The sequence below is a fragment of the Magnolia sinica genome, chromosome 9 (genome assembly GCF_029962835.1).
Source record: "Magnolia sinica isolate HGM2019 chromosome 9, MsV1, whole genome shotgun sequence".
Taxonomy (NCBI): Eukaryota; Viridiplantae; Streptophyta; class Magnoliopsida; order Magnoliales; family Magnoliaceae; genus Magnolia; species Magnolia sinica.
Window position 1 is genome coordinate 31,667,187 of NC_080581.1, and position 10,615 is coordinate 31,677,801.

General features: G+C 41.0%; 1 long non-coding RNA gene across 6 annotated transcripts in view; it reads left to right on the forward strand.

Annotated features, from left to right (window-relative positions):
- LOC131254816 (uncharacterized) overlaps positions 1–10,256 on the forward strand; it is a 31,475-nt gene extending 21,219 nt beyond the window's left edge. For 4 of the 6 annotated variants that reach the window (XR_009175899.1, XR_009175897.1, XR_009175901.1 and 1 more), the window contains 5 exons: positions 4,955–5,123; positions 6,452–6,502; positions 6,641–6,733; positions 6,978–7,008; positions 10,009–10,256. This is a non-coding gene — a long non-coding RNA (uncharacterized LOC131254816). Of the gene's footprint in view, positions 1–4,954; positions 5,124–6,451; positions 6,540–6,640; positions 6,734–6,977; positions 7,009–10,008 lie in introns of all 6 variants that reach the window. The other 2 variants (XR_009175898.1, XR_009175902.1) reach the window with 2 other exon arrangements.
- Positions 10,257–10,615: the final 359 nt, after the last annotated feature.

Sequence of the window (10,615 nt, forward strand, 5' to 3'; positions counted from 1 at the left end):
TTTTATGATGTATACACACCCTCCATCTGGTGGGGGCCCCCCTTATGAATACTATTGGCCTTCATGAGATTATTTCCACATAGTTGACTAATTTATGGACTTTAGCAAGTCCAGGAAGTCAAGTGAGCTAAAAGTTTATCAAAAGGCCTTAAATGTACATTGTAATGGTTGAAACTTTATTAGCTGTGGGGCCCACCATATTGAAAACTTGTATACGTGTTGTATGTTTATATTGGGCTTAACTAGTGCATTCTTTTGGGTCACCTTTTAGTGATCATATGAAGACCCCATCTTAGATTAGATTTTGGGACATCCATTGGGCCCAGAGTGGGCAGGGACGTCCCAGCTTGGCCCAGCCATATATTGGGCCGACTTCCACCATTTTAATGGACTTGTGAGCTGAGATAAGGATGGTATTGGGCCTTTGGTTGCCCGCTTAAATTGCTAGTTATTGGGTTGATGTAGTGGGGCCCATTTCATGTAAACTTAAACTTATTTTTGGGCCATACATTGTGTATAAAGGCTGCCCACCAAGTCCAACTTAATGTATGGAATTCTATGGCCATTGGGAATTGAGCCTTGGGCCTTAATTCTCCTCTTGGGGCCTATGTTGTTGAATGTAGCATTATACCCTTTTTTTCTTATGGCCCATTACGAGGGATATATATATATGTGACCACCTATTTTTGATCTTGAATGTGGGCCTTAAGCCTTCTATCCATATAGTTCATGGTTCTTATGCCTTTTAGGGAATGATGGTTAAATGTCCCCATTATAGACCCCTCTAGGCCCGGTTGTATCTAAGTGTGATTGATTGCTCATCTTAGACTCTTGGTAGGCTCCTGTATTATTTAGACCCGTAGCTTATATGCTTAGTCTCGTGGGCTACCCCAGGTAAATGGGCCCCATTAGAGGTGAGATTTCTTATGGATACTGATTAAGTACCTGTTGTGGGTCAGATATTGCATATCAGACCCAGTTATTGCATGAATTTACAAGCATTATACCGTTTAATGGCCTGATTTAATTATGTTTGTGATGCAGAGTGTATTTACGAGCATGGATTGAAAAAGGATGCTTAAAGCATGGATTTAACGCTCTGATGACACCAAAGCATGGGATGGACCCCAGGAGACCAAGATCGGCATATTTGTATAGCAGGGATCCAAGAAAATCAAGAAACTAATGCTCAAGTAGCCTGAAATTGGTACATAATACAAGATCATAGGGTTTCCACCATCCGTTCAGCTCGGAACTCCATATATGGCCTGAAGACCTTAAATAAGCCGTACAAATAAAAAATCAGCCATTGGATCGCTGTGGAAGTGGCCAAATGGATAGATCAGCCCCTTAAATCCTTAAGTGAGGCCCACCTAATATCTGGATATTCTCCATTTTTGGTCTCAACTGTTTAAATGAGCTGACAAAACGGATAGACGGAGCGGATTTCTCACAAACATCTCTGTGGGACCCATACATGTAGTGCATGTGCATGGGACGCAAGTGCACCAAACTCTTCTTCTCCAATCTCACTTCTCACAGCGAGCGGACGTGGGTCCGCCGATTTCACTCAGTGGGGCTCACCCCTTGCTCCTTTGAATGATCAAAGCCATCCATAGTACTTCTAGGGTAGGGAATACCCTCACCTAGGTGGAATTTTGGACCCATACACGTGGATTCACGTGGATCGTCAAAAGAAGTAAGATGAACGGTGAATTGACATTATACAATGGGCCACACAAGAACCTACCAAAACTACTCATTCCTGACTGGATTTTCACCAGGATTTCATTGGACGGGGTGGATTTCCCATCTGAATTTAATCATGGCCCCCGCCAGCAGCACAGCGGAAGGAATTTGTTTTTTTTCTCTTTCTTCTCTGTTTACGCAGGAACAGAGCCCGCGGACGATCTCTATGGGCCACCATCATGGTCCAGATGACTGATCTGGACCGTCCATGAGAACTACGAGGGCTATATCACTCATGCTTAGGTGGCAGTTTTGCTCCAGGCAAACATCGTACGTACATGAAGACTCAAGCGCAGGGTGGACGGTAGAAGCACAACTCCAGGTGGACCACACCAAAGGCGAGACGAACCGCACCATTTTCGACTTTTTTCACGAGCTGAATCCAATGATCGGAATGGATTTCATTTTTGGCGATGATCCTGAACCCCACCATTCATCAGCGCAATCAGAGGTTACACAAACTCTGTTTTGCGTACAGATCTGACACTCCAGGTGGGCCATCACGGTTGAATGTTGAGGAAATCTAAACCGTTCATACTCTCAGCCATCCACAACTTAACAAAGAGGAGTATATTTCGCACGGTGAGGATCATGGGTGCATGAGCAATCAAAACGGCAAACTTGTGGTTTTCTTTGGTTGCGTAAAACATCTTCAACTCCGAAGCAGAGTCGGTTTTGGAAACCGACTTGTTTGTTAAGCACTCCACCGACCCAGCCACGGTCAGTATATGCTATAAGAGAGAAAAGAAAGAGGGAGAAAGGGGAACGGGGTTTGGAGCTTCAACATGGAACGTGAGAGAGAGAGAAAGATATTCGTTTTTTTTTTATTTCTTTTCTTCTTCTTTTTGTTTTGTTTTTGGTTTAAGGGATCCAGCCCATTCATGTTGGGCTGAACCTCTTAGCTAGGGCTAAGAGGTGAAGCCTGTAGCGAGATGGGAGATCCTACTTTGTGCCTTTAATTTAAACTGAACTGATGTTGATTTTATTTTAATTAAGGGAATGCTTTTGGTTTTTAATGGTCTGTTGTGACTGAAATTACAATGGGTCTGCAATGGCTTTGAGTATTTCTTTTTCCTTATTTTGATTATGACGTCAAGAAGCCCTGTTGTTCGCCATCGTCTCCTGGGCATGGTTGGATGGCGGTACCCTTCCTAGCCTTCATAATCATCTGATTGGGGTAATTAGTTTAATTCTATTGTTTGCTCTGTCTCCTGGGCATGGTTTGATGATGGAATCCATTCTGATTCATATTCCTTTCATCTCGTGAAGACTAAATCAAGTAAGTTCAGTTTGATTTCCATGATTCTTAATGCAGGCATAAGATCTCCCTGATCTCTACAAGTGGATCCTCTGAATCTCTAGTTTCCCTTCCCTGAATTGTTTAAAGTTTTAGATAATCATTCCACAATTATTCCTTAAATTCTATTTGATTTAGATTACATCTTTTGCTAGTTCTAGATCTAGTTAGTTCTAGATCACGTACAAGTTTCAGTCCCTGTGGATTCAACCTCGGTCTTACCGAGTTTATTACTACATCACAACCCTATACTTGGGGAGTGAACAGTACCTAGTCTTGGTTCCTTCTTGGATATGAGGAGTGTAATACATTGTATATCACCACATAGTGTGTCTAGATTCATCCTCTTGACCGATGTACATCATTGCATGCTTGGTTGACACTGTGTGTGTGTGGTCATGGTTGTGCCATTAGGCATTGCATGTTACCTTCTCCGAGGGACGTAGCATCCCCTCTTGAGCACATTGGATGCTTGAAATTTATGCATGGTTGATTGTGTGATTCATGCATCTGGCATTGCATAGTATGTGGATATTCGCCCTTGATTCATCAGGGCCATAGCCTCCACAGATTCATCGTGGATGGCCATGATTGGACACCGGAAATGTTACTTGAGCATATGGGGTGCATAGGATGCCCTTGGGTGAAAACTCCAAAACTTCCATGGTACCAAGGATCTGCCCCAGCGCCGTGCTCAGGTGGAACCATGAGCGCATGAGGGCCTTACACCGTTAGGCAGCAACTCCAACTGTCGTGTAGTCGGTTGAGATGGGGTGTGGCCTTACCCACTTGAGAGAAAGAGGGCAATAGTTAGGCTGAGTTTGACTCGCTCGTGAATGGGTCTGCTACCGTCGCGCCTTGCTGGTGGTTGGCTGACCACGGATGGGTAGTGAGGTCTCCTACGCTCGTTTGACTGTGCGGGTCTGGAGAGCGGCAGTCATTCTGCAGTGTACTTGATGACCCTGGTAGATTCCTTATGATGGAACAATACTGATACGGGGATTAGATATGAGGACTGACATCACTTCACATTGCATTTGCATCGGCTATATAAGCCTTATATTGTATTGCCTTGGCATGGCGCCCACTACTCATTGCAATATTATATAGCCTTGGTATGGCTTCCTGCATTATTGTACTGCTTTGGTATAGCTTCTTGCGTTCATGGCAGCCTTGGTAAGGCTAGTGGTGTTGGCTTTGATCATGTTTCCTTTTTTTTTTTCAACAAACGCACACACACCCACACACTCACACTAGTGGAATTTCACCACCTATGGATACTCGAACCCTTGACCGGGTGTTGAAACTCCTAGAGTCTACCACTTGAGCAAGAGTAAGGATCTTGATTATGTTTCCTTCCTGTATCCCCTATTATTCTTCTGTGCTATTGTCACACACTTTCACCGCCCTCTAAGCTTTCTATAAGCTTATGTACGATTGATGCGGGTAGGAGATCCTAGGTCCGCATCGTAGCATAGGAGTTTGGATAGGAGTTGAGCCGAGGACCCACTGTTGCAGATCTTTCCTTCTTTCTTCTGTTATCATGTGCATTTTCTTCAGCCTTGTATCATGTCTAAAGCTTAAATTTATAGTGGATTTTGCAATGTGTGCCTTTGTTATTTCTGAGATTTACTTGCTGTGATATTGGGTATGCTTTTATTGGAATGGATATATGCTTTATGAAAATTCTCCTTGTAGGATCCCAGGATCGGAACCTGCTTCAGGAGCCGAGAATGGGATACTACGGAGGCTGTTGCGGCTAGAACCGGCTATCGGGTTCCTTGTGAGTCCGGTTACCGAGTCTGGGGCATGATAGGTTCACATTTTTTCTCTAACTTTCCTGTGTACTTCGAAGTCTGATCCATGACGTTTTTGTTTCACTCACCAAGTTGTTTTACTGTGAATCAGATGCAAGTCAGCATGGCATGTGTACCAGTTACAAATAAGAGACAAAAACTTACAGTTTTAATATGAAGAATCATGGTACCAATGAACCATAGTGTGAATAGAATCAAAAGATCAAATCCCGAAGGCAAAAAAGAGTAAAAGAACTGAGCTGCATAATCATTATAGCCAGGTAATTCTTCCACTTCAAATCACTCTTCAAACTCCTGCTCCAACTTCTACTTGCCAATCTTAGATCTTGGATCCAAAAAATGTGCCTCATCAGTGATTACACCTCTCACTTTTTCCTTTTGTGGCCCCAGATGAATCATAGGTCGACTAGATATTTTGGTCCTAGGCCTATAGTGAGATTACACATCTCATGGTTGGAGTGGATTTCAAATACACATCAAGGTGGACCCTTAAAATTCAAGGGTGACCTCTTTTCTCCTGTGTTCAAATTGGAAGAGAGACGTTTACCCATGATTTTTACCAGGCCCGCCATCATTATATGATGCCAACTCCAATCGTTAGATGCCACACTAAATTTTAGGCATAGGGCCCAAAAATAAGAGCCATGCGTGATTCAGGTGGGCGAATTTAATACTTCTACCGTGTAAAAGTTAACTGAAATTTGAAGTTTGATATGATAATATTGATTAGAGCTATGCTGTGCTGTTATGGCACTGATAACTTAGACAAGCTGTATTTCCTGGTATATATTGGCATCGATACAATTGCTGATAGAGCTGAAGATGCATGTTACACATTAGTTGACACAGACAGTTGGCTGCAGGGCTAAACATTTTGTTTACCGTGGCTGCTGATTGTATTGTCCTTCAGCTTGACTGATCTGGAGCTTCAAGGCCCTTTTCTGTATTTTGGGAATTCCATTCCCCACTTCTGATGTAATGAATATAGTTCTCTTCTCGGAAAAAGAAAAAAAAAAAGAGAATAAAGATAACTTGATAGTTGTCCAAGGGCTTGTTTGCATTCAGCAGTGGTTCTCTTGACCTTTTTGGAATTTCATCCAAAGGGATTCTGAGCAGAACGAAATGGTAATTTGGTTTAACCAAAAGTCCTATGTGAAGCAAAAAGACATTAAGATGCTCTCCCTTTTCCAATTTGTTTCCTTCCCCACCCAATCTGGAAAAGATTGGACTAATCAAATCCAATTCAAGGAGCGGCCAACATGTAAACAGGCCTTAATATGTACATGTTGGTCACATTTTCTTTTTATGTAGAATCTCGTCACTTATATCCTCCATGTATTGTTATAATATATCATATGAAGGAAAGATGGTAACCATTAGCCTTCCAATTCTTCATGAAGTCATCATAAAATGGAAAACAAGAAATGTGAAAATAGAAGGGAAAGATATAATATATATCCGAAGTTTATAAATTTGCCAGAGTTTCTTTCTTGCCTCAAAAGATTTGTTTATGACCGTTCTCCATGCTGAATATTTAATGCCTTTATTTCTGTTCAAAATGTTACAAGATTGTTAATGCTCCCGGCAGGCATTTATAGCTACACCAGGAAAGTCTCTCATTGTGGATGATTATGGACAGGTACGGGAGGACCCACCTGGCGCAACTCTAGTTATAGGTCTCTTGGTCCAACTTCAAGTAAGATAGTTGCAATCTGGAGCCCACTGTATCCTAACAAGTAGAGAAATTATAATCTAGTTTTTTTGCACTTTATTTCAGGATGCCTTTGCTTCTGATATAAAAAAGGCAAAATTGCTCAACTTCTGTATTGGATATGGGAAAGCTTATGTTAGACTGGCTCTTGATTAGGAGGTATGCATATTCTTTATAGATGAACATGTGGCTGCCTGTGGCCAGATTCAGCTTTATACACACGCACATGCATTTTTTCCCTTGCATTTCTGATTTTAGTATTTTTACCTGAAAAATGAATGCTGGTTTGATACAGCATAGCCACTTTCAAGTCATGAACTGTTTGTCAAAGCAGTTAGTTAATAGCGCAATTTCCTGTTGTTCTTTTAACTTTTCTTTTCTTTTCTTTTTCCCAGTGGCACAGTGGCACTACTAAAGAGCATGAAAATAATGAGGTATGAAATAATCAATGAAGATAAGAAACCATTTCACTTTTGAACTTTGTTTTATATTTATTTTCCTCACGGGAATTGTACCTTACATTAGGCAACAAACATGCCAGATTTGCTTTTGTGGTATTTCAGGCCAAACTATTTGGGCAGTTGATCAGGTTCGAGCTAGAAATATGTTTGTTTAAATAAATAGGTTGGGCTTGTGTTGAACCCTACTTGCTCACTTTGGTTATTAATGGGTTGAGCCAGATTAGCCGGCTTGGCTTAACCTGAAAACCAAAAAAAAAAATAAAGAAAAGTATGGATAAATTCCTTGTCTACACGAACTCAACCTGATTTCTTGAGTCGAATTTATTGAACCTGAACTCGTTAAAATTGGATCAGATTTGTAGGTCGAGTTCATCGGGTACCCATCGACATCCTTGCTGACCTTAATGCAACGAGTGACAAACGGGTCAGATTTGTATGGGGGGCTAGTATCGACCTTTTAAATTAATGGGTCGGCTGCTTTTGATTTCTAGCTAATCTAAACTAGCTTTGAATTTTAATGGATCAAGTCTAGGTCCAAAACTTGAAGTAGATTCTTAAATGGTTGGGTACGAGGATCTCCTAAACCCTACCCGACCAAACCCAACCCAACCCATCCTATTTGCAACTCTACCCGTTGGGATTTTAGCTGCTATGGGCCTAGCTTAAGATCAAAATTCAAGCCTCTCCCCCTTTTTTTTTTTTCTTCAATTGGGCGGATTTGAATTGTACAATAGCTTATAAGCCTGGCCCAGCTAATTAGTGTTTGAAAGGGTGTTGCAACACACTTGAAATGGTACCATGAGGTCAACCTCATGGGAGTTTCCCATCAGGCTGAGCTTTGTGGACCCACCGTGATCTATGTTGGACATCCACGGCATGTATTTGGTGGGTCCCCTCTAGGTTATGATATATCCTAAAAAGAAACCATATCCGGAACTCGAGTGGGTCACACCATCTGAAATTGTGAGAAATCATGCCTAAAACATTTAAAATCACTTGTGTGGGGCCCACCTGAGTTTTGTGTACGGCTGAAACTTGGTGTGACTTCTTACCCAAGCCATTCCTTTTCTCGGCTCATTTTAAGAATTGAGCCCGAAAGCTCAAATGGGCCACACTAAATAGTAAGATTGGGTTGCATTAAATGCACAAAGCATTAAATGCAAGAGCTATATGTGGTGTGGTCTACTTGAGTGTTGGATCTGCCTCATTTTTGGGCTCACCTTAAAATGATCTAAAAAAAGGAATGGATGGCATGTATACACATAAACATCACAATGCCCCCCATCTGCTCATTCGTGGCTACAGCCTGGCCGGGTAGTATCCATTTCAGAAAGGCTTTCAATAACCAACAAGGGAAGTTGGGTTGGCTGGGCGGCTTGGGTGAGCCGTGAAATCCACCCCCACCATCAGGTCTGTCATCCCATTTTAGGTCCAGTGCTCAAAACTCAGCCCTATCAATGATTCAAGTAGACCAACAGGGTACATGACAATACTCACCCTTGAAATTGTTTCCCCTTGATGTGAGCCATTTGAATCAGATATAGTTTTGATTTTTGGGCATGACAGACCCAACTTCCATTAAGAAAAGGTACTGCAGTGGTAATTTGTTACATTAATAAGGTTGCTTATTAAAAACCTTCATGAAAACGGTATAGAATGTAAATAATACATTATCGAGGTGGTATTTTGTAAAATTCCATATATAAAATAATGGAATTTTATAAGACGCCCACTCTTAATTTTTGATGGGGTTTACTATATTGTGTCTGTGGGATGCACTCAAACCATTAGATATATAATCCCACCTTAGGCTACTGACCATTAGATATATAATCCCACCTTAGGCTACTGACCATTAGATATATAATCCCACCTTAGGCCAACGACCATTAGATATATAATCCCACCGTGGGCTAAGGGAAGAAAAACAAGTTGGCTGTGAATTAATCCCACACCAAACAAACTAATAATAGAGAGATTATTTTTTCGGGGTCTGCTGTGATGGTTATATAAATCCACTGCAACATCAAAATCTAGACCCGACATCCATAATTTAGCTAAAAAAATAAGGGAAAAAAAATAAAATAAAATAAATAGAGGGTAAGTGTTGCCTTGTACACTATTTCTAATTGTGTTATTCACCTGAACCGTGGATGAGGCTGATTTTTTTCACCTCGGGCCTCACATGGGTTGACTAACTTGTTAGTTGGAGTGAATTTCACATAAACATCACAATGTGCTCAGCCAATTTTAATTATATTCTTAATTGAATACAAGTTAAACTATGCTCTGCCCAATAAACATGTTATATTCGGAAAAGGTAAAAACGTATCTAAATCTAATGAGATGTGGTTAAGGATGTGGAGCCAATGGCTAGTCTAGCCAGTGAGAGTTGGCCCCTAAATATATAACTTTACTATTAAAACTTTATAGAGTATTAAATAATAAGATATAAGACTTGCAAGGACCCAATCTCAATAGCAGCCTGTTGACAGCCTCAGGGAATATATGCATATGAAAGATCTATGCCAATCATTAGGCACTCCATTGATGCATGTGCCCTAGCCATTTAATGGGTAGACCTATTTGATTTTTGGGTCAAAGCACTCTATGTAAATGTGACACACTTTACACTACATGTACGGTTTGGTCAGTTTGGTCCCATGCATAATTTGGCCTTGTGCATGTAGGGTCCAAAGGAGTTGGGTTGGGTTAATAATGAAATTTTTGCAAAGGATGTAGGTCCCATGGCCTAATAATCCGGCTATTAAGGGCCTCTTGGACACAACCAAATAAATTACTTTTTAAACTTATTTTAAATCATTGAGTTACTTTTTAACACTAGTTGATTTGGTAAGCACTATCATAAAAGTTACTTAATGCAAAAAGTTACTTATTTTAACATTTTTTTTTTTTTTTTTTTTATAATTTTTTTTGACTTTTACTTTCCTACTTTTTATGATTTGGCCACAGTGCATATCAAAGCAGCCTTTCCCTCATTGCCCTTATTAAGGGAGGCCAACTGTCCCTGTCAAAGGTGGGGCCCAAACTACATCAAAGGTGGGCCATGTGATGAACAAATGGGACTATTTACTAATGGCCAGAAATTATCTACTTTCTCTTGTCCATGTGATGAGCAAATGGGACTTATTTTTACATAATGTGATCCTCATGGTGGGGCCAACCTATTTGTGGGGCCCATGGTGATGAATGAGTTATATCTATGCTGACCATATATGTTTATTCGTTCAAATTCATGGCATGATCCCAAGTCTTAAATCTCAAGTGGACTGCACTGTAGACCAATGAGACGGATGATGCTCATGCTTGCCGTGATGTTTATTTGCAGCTAACCCGTTCACGAGGTCACTATGAATTGGATGAAGGGAGAAAAAAAACAGAATGGAAAAGATATAAAGTATACATTATGGTTAGGGTTGTCAACGAGCCACGCCTGGAGTAGGTCACGGCCCGTATTTTAAACTGTTTCAGCAGAGCCATCGGGCCCTCCCTATTGAAAATTCTGATTTTTCAGGCTCAAGCCTGGACCCATTGATACCCCTAATTATGGTGGACTGGC